Source organism: Motacilla alba, chromosome 2 (genome assembly GCF_015832195.1).
Source record: "Motacilla alba alba isolate MOTALB_02 chromosome 2, Motacilla_alba_V1.0_pri, whole genome shotgun sequence".
Taxonomy (NCBI): domain Eukaryota; kingdom Metazoa; phylum Chordata; class Aves; order Passeriformes; family Motacillidae; genus Motacilla; species Motacilla alba.
The window spans coordinates 75,103,784-75,126,634 of NC_052017.1; the positions used below are offsets into that span (position 1 = coordinate 75,103,784).

At 36.3% G+C, this 22,851-nt stretch overlaps 1 protein-coding gene across 8 annotated transcripts in view; it reads left to right on the forward strand.

The window, feature by feature from the left end:
- The window catches only part of CDH12 (cadherin 12), a 539,049-nt gene that overhangs the window by 302,176 nt on the left and 214,022 nt on the right, over positions 1 to 22,851 (forward strand). For 3 of the 8 annotated variants that reach the window (XM_038160521.1, XM_038160530.1, XM_038160548.1), the window contains one exon: positions 15,588 to 15,724. The gene's annotated coding sequence lies outside the window, so the exon portion shown is untranslated. Of the gene's footprint in view, positions 1 to 15,319; positions 15,725 to 16,021; positions 16,392 to 22,851 lie in introns of those variants that run through there. The other 5 variants (XM_038160558.1, XM_038160565.1, XM_038160539.1 and 2 more) reach the window with 5 other exon arrangements.

Consider the following 22,851-nt stretch of genomic DNA (forward strand, 5'->3'; position numbering starts at 1 on the left):
TAGTTATCTGACAGCCTAAAGGTTAAACATATTAAACGATAATTTATAGAAGTTGCATGGTATACTGAGTTGAGGGAAAGGTGTTTGCAGTATTATTTGCTCTTACTTCAGCCTGTGATGTTTCCCTTTTGAGTCTGCAGTCATCCTATGAGGTCACCCTAGCGTGGGAGAGCGGAGAAGGGGAAGCAAGTGGGCAGTGTGTGGAGTCTTGAGGGGAGGGCAGCAATAAACAGGGAGTGCGATTCCTAAACCATGACAGTAAGGTTACATATCTTAGTGAGAGGAAATTCATGCAGTTTTATTCCTCATCTTCTACTCTTTCTCCCAGCCTGAATCACACATGAGAAATGTTTACATAATATTTACAAAATTATAAACATCTGGATAAGACTACTTTGATAAAAAACAAAGAAAAATTGTACAAACTTGACAGGGAAAGACAAAGCATTTATCAAAACATGTCTTTTCAGAAAAACAAGGTTTTTTTTCTCTTTCCATGACTTCTAAAGCTTGTGTCAAGGAATGGTGGGATTCTACTCAGCTAATATTAATTGGTTACAATTTAGGCATCTGATCTTAACAAATCGTCTATGATGTTTTCATAATTGAAAGCGTAAGACTTAGATGCCAAATTTAAGATAAATCTCATTTTGAAAAAGATGTCTATCATTGAAGGGAGCCCCCGATGCTGGGAATAATGTGCTCTGACTCCATGATTCAGAAGGCTGAACAATTGCTTTATTAGGCTATACTATATAACACTAATACTATATTAAAACTACACTAAAGATATACTATACTATACTAAAGAAAAACCCGTGACTGTCTGAAACAGCCAGGACACAGTTTTGGGGGATTGGCTAATCACTCAAAACAACTTTCACCCGTGTCCAATTAACAAATCACTTCAGGTAAACAATTTCCATAACACATTCCACACGTGCAAAACAACAGGACCAGCAAGTAGAGATAAGAATTGTTTTCTCTTCTTCTCTCTGTGCTTCTCACTCCCCTCCCAGGAAAAATCCTTGCAAAGTTGTGCCTGCTGCTCTCTGGGAAGAGAGCTGTGGCCACAGATGTCTATGTTCAGATAGAAGAAAACTTACTGACATTCTATTCTAAGAATGGACTGTCAGGTAAGCTAAATTACAGCGCACAATCAATTGAACAAACCACACATAAGAGCCTAGAGTTGTAATGATATTGCAAGGCATACAGATATGTTGCAGTATTCTTTTAAATATGAGTTTTACTTTTGAAAATGTTGAAATTCTGAAAACTTTATTTTTAGTTGGCATGTTGTATACCACCCTTTCTTCCTATGAATAATTCCATCTAGGTATACATGTGTGTCATGGTTTAACCCCAGCCAGGCCACTTCCCTACCACACAGATTGGGGAGGAAATCAGAAGGATAAAAGGTAGAGAACTCATGGGTTGAGATAAAAACAGTTTAACAGGGAAAGCAAAAGCCATGCACACAAGCAAAGCAAAACAAGGAATTAATTCACTGCTTCTCATGGGCGGGAAGGTGTTCAGCCGCCTCCAGGAGAGCAGGGTCCCATCAATTTCTTGGGAAGGCAAAAACCATCACTCCAAATGTCCACTCCTTCCTCCTTCCCCTCAGGTTAAACACCGAACATGTTGTCATATGGTCTGGAATATCCTTTCAGTCAGTTTGGGTCACCTGTGCTGGCTGTGTCTCCTCCCAGCCTCCGAAGCAGCCCCAGCTTCCTCACCAGCATAGCAGTATGAAAAGCAGAAAAGGCTTTGGCTCTGTGTGAGCCCCACCCAGCAATAATAAAAACATCTCTCTAATATCAACCCTGTGTTCAGCACAAATCCAAAACACAGCCCCACACTAGGCACAGTGAAAAAAATGAACTCCAACCCAGCTGAAACCAGAACAATGTGTTTATCACATATTCTAGCAATGTATTATTAAGATGTTTCTCAAATTAATGATGTGAGTGTGTGTATATATTAGCAATGCCTTTTTAGCTTGTCTCTTACTTGCACAAATAAAAGCAGTCTCTTGCAGAAATGTATTCAAGGTCTGGCCCATAACCAATTGGGTCACAGATTTCATGTAAATAATCTCACTTAGTTCACTGGAACCACTTTCTGTGAGAATGCAATGAAAAAAAGTTGAAGCATGGGGTAGATTTCTTTAATGAAATGTAAGGGATACATCCCCTAATATTCCTTTGGTTTCTCAAACGTACTGTTTGCTGGGCATGATATTGTAAAGAACATATTTGGGTAGCTCTCCTGCAGTTATTCACTGTGCCCTGCTATGCTGCTACTGGTATTTCAGCTAATTAGGACTAACTCAGATGTGTCTGTGTGAATTTCAACCATTCCCAGTCTGCTTGCTGTTGAGAATAAAATCATTCATATTTTCTGGAATATGAATATTTGTGTCTGATGTTTTACAAAATGTGATACTCCTGAGCTTTGGGCTTTGGGACCTGCATGAAAAGATTCTTAATGTATATAATAGCAAGTGGAAGTGAAGTGACTGGAAATAGGCCTATTAGTATTGAGAATGAGCCATAGAAAGAGACAGCATTGTGCTACAAATTAAAGGGTGCAGACGTCATCACCGTTGCCATAGCTTTCCTGCGTGCTTCAAAAAACAGTTTGGAAAAAAGATGCATACAAAAAATGAGATTATTTTCTATGTGAGCAAGTGAAAAAGACAAAAAATTGAGATGAAGGTAGACATAAATAATGGGAAAGCCCCAATTACCAAAAAGCAGACAGCTACTTAGGCCACTTACACAAGTATTTTATTTACTGAGAGAGTGATCAAAATATTGAAAAAAAAAGAAAGTTGGAATAACTACGTAAACTTACTTTTAGAAATTCTCAGTTGCAGTCAACATTGCCCATGAATTTCTGTTGAGGTAAAACCATATACACAGGACATATTCCTGGCCCATCCTACTCATTATTTCTTTATTCTTTTGTTCCATAATTTGGAAAAGTTTTGGACAAGTGTTATGAGTGGATCATAGATCTCACATGTATATTTTTCTGAATTAGATAATAAATGATCCAAACTACAGAAACTTTATTTTCAGGCACTGGTTGTGAATTCTAGACTTTTCATATCTTTTATTTATGCAAACTTTCTTTCTGAAAAGTAGTGTTTTCAGAATTAATGGTCAACGATACAGTACAGTAAATTCTTCCGTCATTATAACACACTTCTTGTGGGAGTTCTTACTTAGAGGTTGTTCCAAGACATGTATTTTACCACAGTTTACAAAACAGTAGAGTTCTTTTTTATGAGTGTATGCCTGTATTTAATTATTTTCTAAACCAAATTAAAGAATTTTCATCCTGGTATCATGTTCATGGAGATCAGGATTATTTATTATTAATACAGTGTTTTCTTCAACAAATTAATATTTTATTCTTAGTATCATCATAAATAAGTAATTTGTGCCATTTTATCATTAATGACATAGGACAAACATGCTTTTGGTTGATTGCAAGTGTGCTGCTGTGCAAATGTCATTGAGATAGAGAGAGTTTATTTTATGCCATTTTCTATAGTTTTAATTAAGCAATAAAAGAAGAAATCCAAAATAATTACATACAGTTTCCTGCTTGAAGAATATAAAACTAAAGTCTTTGCAAAAAAAAAGACTGCAAAAGAAAGAAAACTGACACTTTCCTGCTTAACCGAGAATAACCTTAGGTAGTTTAAAATATTTGAATCAGCAACATTCAGAATACATTAACAAATTTTAATTAAAGATGAACTGATAGGTAAAGCTAGTCCACTTGAAGTTTCCAACATCTAAGAACCAGTATTTGCTTTACCTTGATAACCACCCATTTAACTTACAGCATTGAACTACACAGCAATGCCTAGTTTCTGACAAAAAAATAGGCTAAGTAAATAAATAAAAATCATTTTTTAAAGGAACTTGATTCCTAAAATAGTAATTAGATTTCTATCAACAGCACTTCTGAGCTCCATCTTTGCTCAACAGCATCCAAATACAATTATAGAGACATGTAAATAAAATCCGCCTCTTCTTTTTAACGCTGAAATATACGGAAGAAAGGGCACAATGCGAAGCTACAGCAGCCTCTGTGTAACCTAGAAGCATCTGGGAAGAAACTCAGGACATGTGGTCTGAATCCTTGACATTTTTATAACGGTTGCATAAACAAAACTTGTCTTCTCCATGTTGGGTGACACCACAGCTGACCCAGGCACTTTGTTTTCTTTGCCACTTTTCCTATTTGCTAAAAGTCCTTCCTGCACAGTGCTCTGAGTTTTGGTGAGAGTGATCTGTGGCCTTACTCCAGCAGACTGACCTAAGCAAAGCAAACCTAACTAAACCTCACAGACAAAATGCAGCATTTATTTGTCATGATACATTCATGTAATCACTCAGCATCCTTCTCAAGAGTCCTGTACCTATGCACGTGATCTGTTATGAAACTTTTGTGATTGTTACTTTTTTGTAATAACATAAACCCCTTTCTATCACAGGAGCTAACCAAAAATTTAATCACTGGATGAAATCACAAATTTAATAGCTTCATCCTGATTACAATGTACTGTAGGAGTTCTTTCCAATCAATTTGTTTCTTACTGCTACAGAATTTTGAGGTCACAAGTGGTAAGTTGCTTGCTGTTGTCAGTGATTGGATTGGTAATCATGTGTATTGTCTGCAAAGCTTGCAAATGATGAAACCATAAAATTGTGTTATTAATATCAAAATAGTGCCAATAGAGGCTTTTTTCCACCTTGTCATTTCCAAGAAAGGTTTTTCCTGAATATGCATCTTAAATAAAGTTTAAAGGGAGAATTAATTTTAAGAGGATATAGAACTCAGAGAGAGAGAAAGCAATTAACTTTACTTTCAAAGTCTTGGACAAACAAAATATAATATTTATTATTCTTTTTTGAAATAACAGTTTTGGCTCAAGTTCTTAGAGCTTGGGAAGCAGATAATTTTGCAACACACAGAATAGGTGTATCTGTTCTGTATCTTAGAAATTATTTGCTTTCCAAGCTCTAAGAACCTGGGAAAGTGTAGGTAATTAAATTTTATTTTTAGGGCTTCTCCATGGCAGAGGATAGCTAGTGAGAGAAATGCACAGGTTTCAGGAGTGAGAGTTCCTTTCTTAGTGCTGAATATTACAGCACGTATGCAGTGTTTGAAATTGTCAGGGGCCTTTTTACATCCCCCTTTGCTCCTCTTCATTCTCACTGGGGCTTTCTGTACTCTTGGATTCTTTATCCACTATTCAGTGAGTTACAGTATTGTATAAAATGTCAATATTGACATAAAGTGCAACTAAAACAAACATTTAACATATCAATGAAGTGGAAAGCAAAACTTCTCAGAGACAGGCAAAAGTCATCTCAGTTTGACCTGATTGTATATTTTCTAGATTTTGCACAGCTTTCTGTGGGCTGATTTTTTTTTTTTTTAATTTGTTCCCAGTCTGTATGGCGCATATAATCCATTGAATATTTATGTAATCATTTGGAGTAATAATTTTGATTTGGATAGGTATGTTTACTGTACTTGCTAGATTCAAACACAATTCAAAACCAGTCCCCAGGTTTGTAACAGCTGTGACAGAGAATAGTTTCTGCTTTTAGATAATTCATTCCCAGGATTTGTCTTGGGTATCTCACATCATCAGTTGCTGTCCTAAATTCTGGACAATGACGTATCTCTTACAGCCTTAAGGAAAAAATCTCCCTGACAACAGTATAATACAATAGTATTATCCCATGTTCTCCTGTAGTCTTGTGTAGAAATGTTTGTTTTCCTGGAATAATTTGGGATTGTAAACAAAGCAAAACCAAACTAAAACAAAGTGGAAAAAATGTAGTTAAACAGAGGTTATTTGGAAAGCAGAAAGCCAAGGTTCAAGAGGGAAGTTTATTTGTTTAGTTTTTTCACTTAGTGTTGGAATTAAATACGTGAGCTAGATCTAGTCTTATAGAGAGCATATTTTCTATTAGACTCCCTTGATGCAAAATGAACCAGGCATAGAAATCCAAATGTCACTAGCATTGGGCAGTCTTTGCATTTAGTTGATCCAATTCAGTACACATAGCCTCACATCAAATGAGATACCAAATAAATTAGAATTTTCTAGTTTCTTGACCCTAGTTTTTTGCTCATGATTACTTTTAAGATTTTTGCCAGTATCTAAGAACAGATTGTTCTTGTTTTTAAAAAAAATATGAATGAACAATAACTTTTATTTTCAGGTGGTTTTGTTTTTTGTTTGTTTGTTTTGGTTTTTTGTTTTTTGTTTTTGTTTTGTGGATCCTTAGGCAAACTGAGTGGCTGTATAATATCCAGTAGGACTAGCACTGCCTGCCCTCCAGTGGTATGTTGAATTCTTCACTGGACTCTCATGATCACCATAATTGTCACATCTGCCTCCATTTCATTCTAGTTATAAGCATCTTTTTTCTTAGTCCTCTCCCCTTTCTCTGCTCTCCATGGCCTCAGGCAGGTCACTCACCCTCTCTGCTAATGCTTCCCCATCTGTAAAATGAAAGTAATGTGAGTTGTTGGAAAGATTAATTAGTGAATTAATATTTGTAAAGCACTTGAAAGATGAGAAGCACTAGATAAAGGCTAAGTAGTGTAATTATTATTCTCAGAAGTGCCTTCATGAATAGGGGAAAAAAAAAGATGCAGTGTTCCAGCAAACTGATTAATATCAGTATAGGTGGTTCTGGAGATAGAGGAACGCAAGCTGGTTGGCTTTGCTAGTTAAGAGACAAATTAACATGAATGAATATGTAGTGTTTGTGGTTTTTACCCATTGTACTTAACAGACAGTGTTAATATTACACATTTTCACATCAATCACAAATTACAGCTTGAAAGCATGAGAGAAACTGTGTATTTAGGCAGTGAGGCCCTGCATCTTTCAGCTTCCACATTCTTCTACTCCCATTCCCTATATGCAAGTGTCTTTTAAACATGCTACTTATTACAGATGCAAATGGAACTGAGAGGGTAACTGAGAATAAATATTTTAAGGCAATATTTTTAAGGTAATATTGTACAGTCTCAACTTTGTATTGTGATTATTAGACCACCTTCTCTACCCCCCACCAAAAGGCAAGTAATTTCCTAGTGCTATAATTAAGCTATATTTCATTCCTCTATATTCATAAAAAGGGAAAAGAGAGGCTAATGGCTCAAAATGAGAATGATCACATAATGATACTTTCTGTCCATAAAATATATGACTATTAACCTGCACAATTTTTTTTCCAAATGTTTCATATGATTAATCTGTCATGTGTGACTAGAGAATTCTATTTGGTTTAATCAGTGGAGGCCAAATTTTATTGCTTAACCACTGTCTCAAACCATGCCATCTTCAGAAGAGGTAACAGGTGTCTGTGCTTTGTGGAAGCATGTTCTTTCCAAAAGGTTTCCAGAGAAATACTGGTTAAAGAAACTGTTCCAGCATGCTCTGTACTGGTTTTTGGCAGCAAACTGCAATGATGTAGAGTTTAAGATGCCACTGCTGTATTCTCTCTGCAGGATACAATGCCCAAGTTTATGATAGACCATGGCTTCTGCTTCCCTGAGTGAAGAGGCAGCAGCTGTGACGTGGCTTTTGCTTGGTCTGCCTGTGCTAAGGAGTCTGGGTTTTTAGCTCCGATCTCCTCCTGCCACCTTCAGTTTCCTGCTGGCTAGAACTGTGTCACATTTCATATTGTGATCTGATTCTCTGCCTTCTGAGCTTTTAAAATGAAGGCATTAATAGATCCAACTGGAAATAATGACTACAGGATGGAAAAATTAAGAACACAGTATATTATTGCCTTTTCATTTTCTTTTCAGCTGATGATTTAAGGTAAACCTTTGGAAACCTGGTAATCACAAAGGCCTATGAGACTATTGAAGTGCAAGATATAGTCAAAAACAGGCAAACGAGAAATTACATACAGGTCTGAAAAAGGAGGCAATATTTTTTTCTGAATTTTTGCTATAGGCAAGCAAACTCATGGTGGAGTAATATGCAGCACATGATATTTATCATATGCCTGTAATAGGAGGTGTTAGAGGGAGTAATGATGTGAGTGGTAAAAACAAGAAGGAAACTGACAGGGTTAGACCCTGCTAATCAGTGTCAGTGTCTTGTACTAGACTGAAATCTTCATGTTCCTTGGTATAAAAAAAAAAAAAAAAAGATTAATATACAGTGAACGCTTTAGCTTCTCTGTGTCATGGAAGGCACTTATTATACAATTGGATGCAGTGCAATGCTTCTGGGAGTAATAATCTTGACATTAGGCACATGGCAGGAACTAAATAACTTCTATTCCTGATAACCTCTGAAGAAGCTGGAATGAGGGACTGCTTTACCCTCCTGTTCACTGTCACCTTTACGTGCTAGCTTGAGTATTCCCACAGCAAATCCAACCAAGAGCTAACCAGCATGGTCCCACATGAAGGGAGAGTGCTGACCCCAAATAAGGGCTTGTCTTACTGGCTGCTATTCCCATCAGCCTATTCCTTCAGGGCTTGGCACAATACTGCTGCAGATACTCTTTATTTTATAGTCCAGCCTTCTTCCTTGTTACAAGGATGTTGTCCTTGAGCTGGTGTCTGTCATCTGAGGGAAAACTTGTTTCAGACTATGAAGAATCAGACTGTATGAGGAATTAAAATGCTTCCAGTCATGCTCTTTTACAGAATTTCCTCCTGAACAGTAGTTGAGGGAATGAAAAATAAAAGCAATTTTGGTAACATTTGATTTCCTTTTCCTACATAAGATATTTTTTATGTGTATATGGAAAAATGTAGGTATTATTCTCCCTGTTATTTTCCTCTATACCTATCCATTCTAACACTGCCAAGAAAAGGCACTATACATCTCCATATAAGACTGGAAAAATAGAGAGCAAGAAAACAAGGAAAGAGGAATATTAAAAGGGATTGGAAATAAAAAAAAAAAAAAAACAAAAAAAAACCAGATTAAAGATGACTCTGGAATGGAAAAACTGCAAAAGAGAAGAGTAATATCATATAAGAAAACAGTCAAGGGTGAAATAAAAATAAAAAAAAAAAAAACAGAACAATCAAAAAAGAAACAAATAAAAGTTCCCAATAGTTAGAAGACTAAAATCTAGACAGACAGATAGCTGGAAAGTTAATTAGTGTTTAGTCTTGTTACTGTATTTTTCTGAGCTTTTCCAGAAACCGGTAGCATCTGAAAAATCTGAGGCAGAGATGTTGTCACATCCTAAGATCTGATTTTCTCTATTATTATAAAAGCCTTGTGGTTACCCTGAAAAATGGACAGATATGATGCTTTATGATACTGAAAATGTGGCCCTTAAAGTATGCTAGATTTATAGCACTAGTCTGAGTGAGTAGCTGACATGCTTCAGCTATAAAAATGCCAGGGAGAATCCCAAGACTAAATTGCAGTTCAGTTTTGTCCCCTTCAAGGGGACAAGCATCCCCTCCTTATTCAGAGAGACAGGAACAGGGAGGCTAATGGATGAGTGTAAGATATTTATGTGGTTACAAGCAGTACATTGCATCCCTGCACATGACTTTCTGCACTATCCTCTCCCCCCTGTCCCTGCATGCTAAAGCAAGTTGATGGCAGAAGGGAGTGAGCAGAGGGATTTTAGGGAAGTTGTAAATTGCTGCTGAGACAGCTCATACCACAAATCACACTGTTCCCTTCACCTGAACAAGACGGATGTGAGGGAGGAATTGTACTTTAGAAAGGATGTCCCTGAGTCATTCTGTTTCCCACACTGCTACTGTGGTGCAAATTGCAGGGTGCTCCTATTTTTGCTGTTATGTCTAAAGTAGCTTTATAGCCCCCAGCAAAAAGAAGACCCAGACCAGAAACTGCAAACTTCGTTGCAAAATCATGCTTTTGGTTACAGCTGCTTAATTTCTTTTCCAGCTGAGCAGTATAGGTGTATTGCTGACAGAAATTTTCAGCAGAGATTAACTAACTTTATATTCAAAGTTTCCTTGGTCCTGTAGAGTAAATTTTGGTAGTCCCAAGGTTCTCAATTCATACAGAAAAACACACCAAACAAACTGAACAGAATTTTGATGCCATTATTTCACAAAGGTGCCTTTCTAGTATGCATCTGTAAATGAAATAGTATTGCAAGCACATATCACATTTGAATAATTGTTCATTCTGTTTCCTTCTAAATAATTATGGATAACAATAGTTTATTTGGTTCTTTAACGTGAACGGTGTTCCTCTGTGATAAAAATTTATTTCTCTCAGATGGTAGTTAAACTCCAAAAGAGGGGTGGCCTGTTTCCATTTTACATCGTCTTTCTACCTTCATTTTCATTTTCTCTATATTAGACCTGAATATATCCTTAAAAATACTATCCCTCTACATTTCCTTTCACTCACAAGGCTATGTATCCTTTCTACCCATAAGTTCCCCACTCTTTCAAAGCATAATGTTCATAATTTTTTCCCAGAACTGAATTTTAGAGTATTTAACCACCACCTACTTTTCCGCTGTCATTATGATTTTGGGACTATTCCACAGTGGTATTAGGTTGCTCCAAGACTTTAATTTCTTTATGCATTTTTTGGGCCTTTATTTAAATCTAGGGTTACCCATGCCTCCTAAATGTCTCAAACATTGTGAGAATGTCTCCATAGAAACAGAGATCACCAACATTAAATTCTCTCAGCCTACAAGGCTGGCTTAATCAAAGCAAACAATGGAATTCAAACTGCACTTTACATAACATTATCAGAAGTGTCCTAAAGCAATATGCTGTGCTACTTTCCTTACATTTGGAAGTATGGCCTTAGTAAGAAGAGTGATAATGATAATTATTGCTAAATTAGGAGTGAGAACATTGATCAGATGCCAAAAAGCAGTTTGGATTTGTCTGAGCCCCTTGAGGTACCACAAGGGGAAGCCTGATAAAATCAGCAGTTTTCCACTGAGTATGACAAGGATTCAGCTGTCTCCTTCCATCCAGATCACATCTTTACCTTTACATCAAGAACCTGTTGAATAAACTCTGAATTAAAGCATTGAATACTCAAGATTAAACTCGTTGGTGCAAAGAAATTTCCTGTGTTGTCCATACTCACTGTGGCCAAAAAATTTGGAAAGAAATGATCCATATCAAACAGTAAAATATTAGATGATGCTACAGAAAGTTTGATCTTTGAAAACTGCTGTATTATTCATTGATGACCAATTGTATTGCTATTACATGAGATCTCACTGATTTATAAATCTGCTGCACAATTCCACTTAAATCAATGTAGCCGTGCGGATATAGGCCAGATGAGAATTTGAAGTTGGCTTTGCTCAGCTGGTACTTTTGAAATTAAGGAGGATGAGAGTAAAATTTCAGAGCGACAGTGCATGGCAGTTAAGTATTACAATGAGTTAACTAGTCTCATTGTTGATGGAGGCCATGGAGAAAAACTGGTTGCCAAAATAAGGAAAATACAGTTGTGAAAGTTTGAATGGCTCAAATGCTTTTCTGCGGAGCATTTTTAGTGTCTTAAAGTGGTTTGCTATTTATGTTTTTCTCCGAAGAGATGAAGGATAAATATAGTGTTACCTAATCTTTTCTATGTACTCTGCTGGGTTTGCTGCTATCCTAGAGTACTCAAACACTTTATCTCCAGACAAAATGAAGCTGACACTATCTCCTTTTTGTTTTTTACTTATTAGAAAAGAAGAAATTACTCAGAAAATCAACATTCTAGGTGCATCTGTACAGATTTTTTCTTAATTCATACCAAAGGATCTTTTTAAATGTAAGAGAAGAATAATTCTGTGTGTTGACATGGACATAGACACAATTTGCTTCTACTCCTTTCTGTTCCTGAAAATCAACAGAGCTGACACGACAGGCTCTATGTGGGATTTGGGCCAGCAGGAAAGTTGTGACTGTATTAGCACTTTTCTTGCTGTTCCTCTATCGCCTTTTATTCTGTCTTGACTTTACATTGATGCATGATAAGGAATTGAGCTGAAGTACTTTGTGTCTGTGAACTAAAGGTCTTTACAAGAATATTATGAAACTTACACTAGTACAGCTTTCTGTATTTATTTTGGCATTCAGTCTACTCAAATAAACAAGTTTGGAAATACAGCTTTTTAAAATATGCTACTCATCTTTAAAAAAAGTCTTTTAGTGAAGCACAAACATCTAATGACCTTTGACAGTAAAAAATATAATGGTTTATTCAATGGTACTGTAAAGGTATTTTAAATTTTTCTGCTAAATCATTAGTTGGACAACAATTCTTTTCCTCATGACTAGTATCTTGTCTTGCCCATGAGAAAATGTTTTTGCTTTGCAATGAGGAACAATACTGAACAAAGAAATTATTATTGTGTAACCATTTTAGATGCTGTTATGATTTCAAAATACTCTCACACGTACATATGGATTATTTCCTATAATCATGGCTTTGGGCAGTGAATTCAAAAGATTAATTAGAGATTATATAGAATTTTGGGGTTTTTTTAACTGCTTTAATATACTGCCCCCTTTCTGTAAGAATGATGTGCTGAGAAGGGTGCCTATTTTTTTTTTTTTTATCTCTATATGTTACTGTATAATTTCCTATTGTAAACATATTACTTTTCTGATCTCCTTGTTTAGAAAAACCTCTGTCCCTTTATTGAGATGACTCACAGGAACTGCGTTCAAAATTTTAAGTTATATTTAGGATTGGGAATAGGACCCAAGGCACCAGACTTTGCTTCTGTTACTTAGACTGTAGCAAGATTCATGAGTGAGTCAAATTATTGCTTTCTTTTGTTAACAACGAATTTAAAATGCCAGTGTCTTACCTAATAGTCCAAGACTACAGTAAGTCCCAGTTGTTTCTGCACAAACTGAAATCATATTGTCACTTCAGGTTTTTTTCCTTCATGCTTCAGTCCCTTTTCTGGATCTGCTGTTATTTTTTTCCTCAGACCTTTACTTGTGGTGAGAAACAATTAAAATAATTCAGTTTTGTACAATGAACTTCTGATGAATGTTGACCTTTAAACCTTAAAAAGACAATCAGAACATTGAATTTGAATGATTACCATTTAAATTATTAGAATATTTTTTTTAGTAGAAAACTATTGAAAGATATTTGAAAAGTAGTAAGTGGAAAAGAATTCCTGTTATGGAGATCTCATAGGGTGGAACAGCAGTTTAAGGAAAGTGTTGAAATTTCTAGGGCTGGTGAGAGCTAAGATTCAATTAAACAAAAGTAGCATGAAACCTGAAATTGGACGCTTACAGCAGTGGCAAATAAATTGTCTTAATAAGGTCTTTTTCATATTTAATTTCTTTAATTGTATTTAAAATCATTAATAATACAGCATGTGTCTGTGGATTTCACATTTCATGAGGGATGCCATGTCAGAACAGATAAGACTCTAAGCGTTGGGATGACTTCCACCCTTTCACTAGTACAAATGTATAGGTACGGAGAACAGCCTCTTTTTCAGTGGGCGTTGTAACAGGAAATCACTTTAGTCTTGACACATAAAACCCTTTACTCAAGAATGTGTTTATGTTTCATAATATTGTGTATAAAAGTCTTCTTATTTGATTAACTAGTACATTAATTAGATTAATTATTACTTTTTTACCATTAGTCCCAGGGCAGGCAAGAATCCCTGGGTGATAGGCATTCAATAAATTAAAAAAAAAAAAAGTAACCTACATTCTAAAAACTGTGCTGTCTGAATATAAAACATTGCCAATTTTATAATCCAGACTTTGCACATTGAGGCACTTTTCAGTGGAGACTGGCATTTTCAGAGGAGGAGCCTGAAAATTATATTGCTAACACTGCTAGGGTAGAAAAATTGATATGTTCCTACTCATTGTCTAGTGGAAATATGGGACACTTACATTTATTTCCTGTTTCTCAGGCATTAAAACCAGGGTGAAAAATCTTTGTTTTCTATCTTGCTAAATAAATTGGAGATTCAAACTTCCATGGTTACTTCTGAGTGATCTAAATCACATGATACTCTTTTCTCTGTAATAATGAGCTTTCTGATATGAATGCCTTCAGAAAGTAAACATATAATCCATTTTCTCTGCCACTTAACAACTTTAAAATTGCTTTCATTACTGCTTTTCCTACTAAAACACAATTGCACAAATTTACCAGAAAAATGTATGAGTACACCCAAAGTAAATAAATTTGATTAGGAATTTCAATATTTGTTTTTGATTAACTTTTTTTCAGCATTCACAGAGTGACTTATGGTAACTACATATGAACTAGCATTGCTATTATAGCTTCTAAATCATCTTCATTAGTTGCTATAAAAATATCAATTTTCCATTTTGTATTGATGTTTCAGATCACAATACTAAATATATTATTCTGTGAACAAAGTTTTTCTTAGTCACAAGCTGGTATTTCATAGATAAATCTGAATGGAAAATGGACTCAACTGCCTAGAGCCTTAATTATCATCCAAGAACAGGAAAATAGCAGATGAGAGCAGTCATGAAAGTTGACACACTTTGACTTGACTCATTTGACCATGCAAGCCTGAATACTTGGTACACTGAAGTCTAGTTTCCATAATACCCTTGAACCAAAAATGAGTAATGAATACACCTCATTCTTCTTTCACTCTGTTTTTTTTTTATCCTTATCTAAATTAAAACTGTCATCTTTAATAGAATTATTTGTATCAGTGCAAGTGAAAGGCAAATTAGAGCCTTTAAATGCATTCCTTGTTGGTTTTTCCCCTCTGCTGTAAGAGAGGGAAGAACTTGCATTGCTGTTTTGTTGTGTTTTTCTACTGCTTTATCTCCATGTTGAAAAGTGCTTTCTGTACTAATTTGAAATTCTTTCTCCACAGTTTATTTAAATTGCCACATACACTTGTTAAATAATTAGTCTGTTTGGGTTTTGTTGTTCTGCTCTTTTTCTTTCCATGCTGACTGATTGCCATCTGGGGGCTAACATGAGCCCACCATTCTAATTTCACTTATTCTACCCATTAACTGCTATTGTCTCCAGGGTCAGAGACAAATGTATGGATCCACTTTATCTCTCAGCTTACAGAACATCTCATACAGAGAGCCTTGTATTACGAAATGGCTACATCAGCCTCTAATTACTCAGCTCTACCCTGCCTTGAATGCTGGTGTACCTTGAGAAACAGCACGCAAAAGCACAATTGTTTAAGTCCTCAGATGGTTAACATTGTGCATAACCTCCTCACAAATTACAGCCTCAGCTGCAGCACATCCATTAGTCTGGAAGAATGAAGATTCCCAAGCGGCCCTGGTGCCTTTCCCAATTCCCTTGCGACCCACCAATCCTCTCAGCGCTTTCTCTGCATGTAGGGAGTGTTCAGAGCTAATCAGGTCAATGATCATCTCACGGCTCAGGGGACATGACAGGAGCCTATCACAGCAGTTACAGGATCTTCCAGACCTGAGCACGCTTGCTGAGAATCTCCCGTTAAGAAACATTGCTTTGGTGCCTCTTCTCTCACTCCCTACGAGCCTCTGAGGATTTCAGCTGATCTCTCTCTCTCTCTCTCTCTCTCCTCCAGACAGTGAGGAGTTCACTGAAAAAAAGGCAGAGCAGCATGCGGCTACCCGGAGGGTGTTGATTGAAACTTAGATTCTCCCCGATCGCTGTTGATTGGACTGATGCTCCAGCATTACCAGAGAAAAGATTTCAAATAAGGTAAGTGCTGCTTTATCTGGCTGCCTGCATCGTGCCGAATTTCTGCATGGAAAGTTGGAACTGAGTGAAGTGCCAGCCTGCACTGCAGCAAGGGAGCCCGCGCCGCGCCGCGGGAGCGGGCTGGGGGCAGGACCCGGTGTCCCAGCCCGCAACACCTCTCGGGAGGGAGTCGAGTTTTCAGCAGCATCGTGTGAATGGTTGCAGTTTTTCCGATCCTGTGATTCTCTGAAGCTTGCAAAAAAAAAAAAAAAAAAAAAACCAAAAAAAACCAAAAAAAAAACAAAACAAAAAAAAAAACCAAAAACACAAACAAACCCCAAAACCAACAAACAAAGAAGAAGGAAAAAAAATGTTAGAAGCGTGCAGGAGTGCGAGAAGGCAGGAGCAGGAAAGGCAAGTGCACTTTCCGTCCTTGTGTATGTATTTGAGGAAGCACAGCAGCTGGAAAAGAAAAGTACATTATGGTAAAAGATAATCCTTAATAAGGAGGATCATTCCCTCACCAGCAGGAACTCGTAGATGCGGGGCTTTAAAGTCCCATGGCATTTAAATGAGACAGTAAGGGATTCTTGAAATGTGAGTCAAGAATATGCATGCAGCTTTCCAGGTTGCCTGCAGACTGAAGACTGTGACTGGCATGTGGAAGGAATGTTATGCTTGGAGGCTGGTAGGATTCGGGTAGTTGCTTTTGTAGGGTTAGCATTTCTCCTCTGTGTGGGGGGAAAGAGTGCGCAGGGGTACTCTTTCAATACAAGCGGCCAGAAAATTAAATTGATTTCTGTGGGGTGAGAGCAGTGTTTAAATGAGGGGAGAGAGGATGCATTTTTTCATGGGCTGATAGAAAGTGAGACATATCAAAAGAAATAGACTGATGCTTGAAGATCTTTATCTGTAAGGAAATAAGACAGTAGATGAGAGAGGCTGTCTTGAAAGATTAAATGAGTAATAGGAAAATGTCAGAGATTTTTACACAGCCTGGAGTTTGCTAGCCTTGTACCTATGGTCTATCCATCCTGAAATTTCTAAAGTGAACTGACTTGACTAGTCTCAGTCGTGCCCATGCATGACAGCTGTGCTATCAGGGGATGCAATTAAGGAGTGTGTAATAAGGCCAAACTTTTTAATACTGTAAGGGATGAAATTAAGATCTGTTGTATTGAAAATGTCAGTTCTCTTTGTTGCCCTTAAAAGTTAACACATTTTGTTTAAAAGTCTGTCATAATAGAAAGAAAGCATTAAGGGAAAGTTAAGTGATTTCAAATCCTCATAGCTTTGACAGATGTAAAACTTCTAGGCAGTTTAAAAAAGTGTAAATTTATTGCACTGTTTTCAGCCAATGCTGTTTATTGTCGTTAAATATCTCTATTGTTGATTATCATTTATTGTTGGAAATACAATTCATAGCATTATATCATGCATTAAAAACTCAGCTAATTGATTTGGACATATACTTCTCAAGCCTCTGCCCTGCTCCACTCCTCTCCACATCACCACCTGCCCTCCCCTGCCCCCCATCCCCAAAAAAGAGGAAAGAAAAAAAAAAAAAGGAACCCCTTTTTCCCAAAAAGGGGAAAAAAAAAAAGGAACAACCCTTGCTCCCAAAATAAGAGGAAAGAAAAAAAAAAAAAGGAACAATTTCAGCAAATGTTGGTTACCTGCAGTTTACTTACTCTATTAGCTTTTTCCATGAAAAATACCAAGTTGTCTTTCTTGCAAAAACATTAGCATAGGGAGAAATGACTTAAGGTTTTGGTGGGATGTTTGAAGAATACTTACAGTTTTAACTGTCTATATTCTCCTTCTTGAAAGTTATTTTGGAAAGTAGTATTTTCTATAATGGTGATTCAGTATGTCCACTGTTTTCTAGGAAAGGAAGCTGATTTTGGAAGTAAGTTACATGCACTGATCCTCATTTTGGTGAAGCATATGGCTCACTTCATTTTTCATGTTACATTTATATGACATTTACTAAATGCCTAGGTGCTTCCTCCAGCCAGAGATGCAAGTCTTGACCAGGGTAGAAGTATTTCAATGCACATTTAAGAATGCACAGAATATGTCTTCACTTTTTTTTCTTTCACAACTAATCAATGTTTTTTCAGTATAGTATTCATTCATATACATCAGAGCATTCATTATTTAAAAAAGTCAAAAAAACAAAACAATAACCTAATGCACTGCAAGGAAAGAAATCAAGAGTCAACCAGTTGCAGTTGCAATTGAGGACATCCAGGTTACATACAAATAGCAGGAAGTTCCATTCCAGTCTTTCACAAGGTCTGACTACAAACATTGTTTGACATGATGGCTTTGTTCTCCTTTTGTTTCACAAAGCTGTTGCTCTGAGTAAAAAATAAATAAATCACACTTTCATGGCAATGTGTCTGTGCTTTTCTAAACAAGTCTTACAAATACATCTCTATTATTATTTTACAAAATCACATGTTCTATCTGCTTGTAAGTGAAGAGCACTTACTTTCCGGTTTGCCAGCCTCAGAGGTTTTATGACATGACAGCTTACCTAACACAGGGAAATGCTTGCTTTTCTTGTGTTTTGATAAAAACAGACAATAATTCTATCATTACTTCCTGATCTTTTATATTTGTGGGTTGTGAGCGTCTCCATACATAGTAATGATCCTAAAAGTGACCTCAGCAATATGGGGAAATAATATTCCTCTCATTAAGCAAATAAATTGGGGCATCTGACTTACTGAAGCTTTTCAGACTTGTTAAACACAGGCCAACAGATTACACAGGAAGGCAATATAGCCTAGTTCCCTCTCTTGAAGTTGTTTTTTTACTCCAAGGCTGTATTAAATGCTATTAAATATATATCTATATGCAGAGTTCAACTTTATTTCAAGCTATTTCAACTTTATTTCAAGATATTTCAAGCTCTTTGAATGAGGTTGGTGTTAAATTTTTTGCCTCAAGCTACGTCTCCTTATTACTGACAGCAGAGTATGATTACTATCAGGCCCAACTCCATTGAAAATTAGTGTTTGATACTAATGCTTTAATGTTTTACGAGATTTTAAGGAGATTCATTAAAAGGAAGCTTGGAAACGGGTAAAGGAAAATGAGTTCTATGAAAAGTGAGATGAAACCAACCACAGACCAGTGAGGAACAGTCCTGGTAAAACAGGGATAGTGACATGTTAAAGAGGAAACAACTGTTAATGACTATAGTTCTTAATCCAGATAATATAAAAGAAGGAGTTATATTATCCTAAATTATTATATAATTCCAAGACTATGGGGTGACAGTGAGTTAGAACAAACTTCAGGGGTTAATGAGTTTCCACAGTTATCTTTCTTGAAGATATATGGGGAAATTGCTTCACCTGAAAAGGAGACTTACAAACCCTGTGTTATTAACATGGGTTATGAAACTAACATTAGCTTTCCTAGCAAGATCATTGTGTCCCACCAGACTCTTGTTATCTCTCTTTAATTTGTTGTTTTCATCATCTATTTCATGGACGCTTGTTCTTGCACCTCAGGGTAGCACCTTCCTCTTTGTAAAGTCTCATTTTCTTCTTGATATATGTTTATCTTCGTTCTTTTCCTCTTAGCATTCCCTTGTTCTTTCCTTTTCTTCACCTACCATGACTCTTCTCCTTTCTTTGATGCTGCAGGGATATCACTTTTCACACTTGGGCCATCTGTGTAAATTTTTCATTTTTGATTGAAACAAAAACCCCACTGAAACACTCCAGTGCTCAAAAGAATAGGATGTGTGTGCTCCAACAACTCTACCACTTCTTGATCCCGTTTATCTCTAGTTTTTAATTGTACAATCTTGTTTTTGATTGTACAATCTTTGTGTCAGGGGCTGTATCTCACTGTACAGTAAGTACCTAGTACAGTTAGATATGGTTGTGCTTCCAGCTTTGGAGCCTATGTGTGTGTCTAGACTGCAGAAATCTCCTGCTCTTCACTGGTTCATAGAAACAATGCAAGGTTTAAGTCATCTGCCTCAGGATGACATTGTTTTTGTGTTTTTGCAAAAGCATACATTTCAGTTAAAAAAAAGAGATTAAAAAATATATATTATGCTTTTAAATGAGTAAGCTTTGAGCATGTTTTCCGTGGTTGCTATTTTCAAGACACTCTGAAAGCTGCACCTCCTGAATGACTTCTCAGACTCTAATATGTTGATGTAGAGGCTACTCTAGTCTTTGCTACTACTTTTCCCTGGCTTCTCTTTTTATTGTGGCTTTTCATAGATAAGATAACATAGCATGTTAAAGAATGACTTTCAAGCACTATCTTCTTTTGTATTAACAGAACCTTTCACAAAGGCCCGGTTGTTTTGTAGAGGCATAACTTACTGGCATGTGTCACCGAATATTTGTTCAGGTAATTATTTTGTAACAAAGCTTTGAGGATACAGTGCTCTTTTGGGAGGGACAAAGCTTCAGTCTGCTTTTTTGTTGAGCATTCAAGCCTGGTGGTTTGCATGGGGAAAAAAATTTTCAGGTAGAAAAATTCTTCATCAAAATGAAATACAAACCTATCTCACTATTTTGATTACTGGAATTCGTATTTAGCAGAGATCATGTTTTACAATGCTAATATTGAAATGGTTTGTTTAAAGATTCCCTTCTTCTCACCACCAGATGGGAACTAAAAGATTTCACATCATGAGACTTGGTCAGATTACTTTAGGAGCAGCTGTGGTTCAGTTTCTGTCAACTGTATCACTTCAGGTTTGAGGGTGAAGAGTCTTCTTGTAAAGACCAGATTCGCTGATGTATACCAGACAGTCCCAGGCTGGAGTATCATCTTTCTTCTGCAGATGTCTCAGCAGTCATTTTTTTTTAAGGCAATGGCTGCATTGATTTGGATATGTATGATATAAGCTTTGTTTACTGTCCTGTGTTGCAGCAGAGTGGGATTTGGGGTCTGTGGGTGCTGAAGTTCATCTCTGTACTGCTGTACTGAATGGCCCAGACCTGGAACCACAGCTCAGATGCAAACCTTTATGGCAATATTCATAAGAAAAGTAGATGTCTGAGATTAAAAACAAAACATTATTGAAGCAAAATTCTGTCTACCACATAAGTTTAAAACTTGAGTATTTAGGTACCAGAATTACGTGCTCTGTCAACTTTCAGAGTACAGTATATTTGGAACTGTCTCCAAAATGATGATAAATACTCAGTTAAATAACTTGGATGAATAGTTTTGGTTTCTACATTTAGGCCAGATTTATTATTCTTGTCATTCATGCCTTTACTCACTGTCTGCATCAATACTTTGTCCAGCACACCAAATACACTTACAAAATACCATAGTGACTGACTTGATTAGTAAAATGCTTGAAACAATTTTTTTTCCACTAAAGGTAAATAGGTAAGCAAACCCATTAGTTTTTCAGAAAACGGACTTGACTTTTGACATATCTTGATCAGCAATGTACTCTTGAATTGATCCCATCATCCAGGGTTTTGAACTGGGTCATTTGGCCTGGAGTCTATGAGCATTAGGTAGGGTCCTGGCTGTTGTTCTCTGAAGGCTGCCAGTGGGTGTTAAGTGGAATTGTAAATGTAGACACACATTTGCCAAATACTTGTCTGTGGCCATTTATTAATTTCACAAAAAATTGGGGTTGTTTATGCAGTTCAAACACTACCCACAGGACTTGGTTTGAACTGAAGACCCAGATTCTGACTTCCTTTCCCTTTTCCTTGTTTGTTCTGCAGTCACCTTGGACCATTTATCTAGTCAGTTAGTTAGTTATAACGCAGCATTTCTGTACATGGAGTTGAGGTGATAGTTTAAGCAGCTCTCTTAAAAGCCATTATGAAGATCACAAAGTATATTTATTAAGAATCTCCTTGGCGTTCTATCCTCAGGCATACTGGCTCTGTGTGTGTGTGTGTATGTGTGTGTGTGTGTTACACACTTTCAGGTATCTGTTTTATACTAGGTTTAATGCATAATCTAAACAAAACAAAACAAAAGACCCCATTCCACTGTTCACTTTTCCTGTTTAAGAAAATGCTGAAAATAACAAACAATATTGTTAAGTGGAAAATTTAATTACAGATTTCTAAGAATACTTACAGCATGAATAAAAGGTAGAAACCAGCATTTCTTTACTAGATTTTCATTGTCTTTAACAGTCTGAGCAGAATTTTACACAATACTTCTGCTAGGAATTTGATGATGAAGCCATTCTGCCGAATCTGAGTTTATTCAAATTTATTGCAACAAGCCATCTATAAAAAACTCTTCTATTTCAAGTAATATTTCATTCATTTAGCTGGAGTAATAATTGTATGGCAAAATGAAAAGCCATTGCCTTTCCATTTAAAAGCCTTTTATGTTTGCTTGTTAAATGTCTTTTCAATTCTCTCTAAAATATTAATAATATTCATGTTACTTGTTTGCCAGAATTTTAAATATACAACCATATCTCTTTTAAAAAGTTTCATTTACTGTCACAAGGAGCACTTTTTATTCCTTCACTAAATAAATAGTAATAATTTTGGGCATAAGTTAACACACCCAGTGTAGATCTATCTCACTGTAACTCCAAACAGATGTTACAGAAGTCCTGATTTACACTATTATAAGAAAAGAAGGAAAAAAGTAGCTCTATGCCTTTCAATAAATGTCCTGACTTAATGAGCAGACCTCTCAGTAGAGCTGTGTTTCATATTTTCGTAATGAAATAGCCTGCTGGTTTTTGGTTTGTTTTTAAAATCTGACCTCCTAGATAGTGACACTCAGATTTGCTATAAATCAGAGCTTTTTGTAATTTGGTCCGTCCTCTTCTGAACTGCTACTTGAAGGAGAATGTGTCAAAAAAATAAAGTGAGAAAATGTGATATACCTGGCTTCTGCTTGAATGAGTACATATGTCAGAATAAATACAGAGTGTGAGAGGTGGTGTTGAATAGGTAAGTGCTGATAAGGAAAACACTCAAATTAATTTGCTAATTAAAATGCTTTTTAAAGAGCATCACTTACCTCTGATGTTTTTGTAATTCAGTGTAAAAATTGCTATCCCATTTTTTGATCCTCACTGCATATAGATCTAATAAAATTTTCAGACACTATCGCTTTCTTCTGCATTTGTCCTCGTTTCTCCTCATCTCATCCCTATCCTCTTC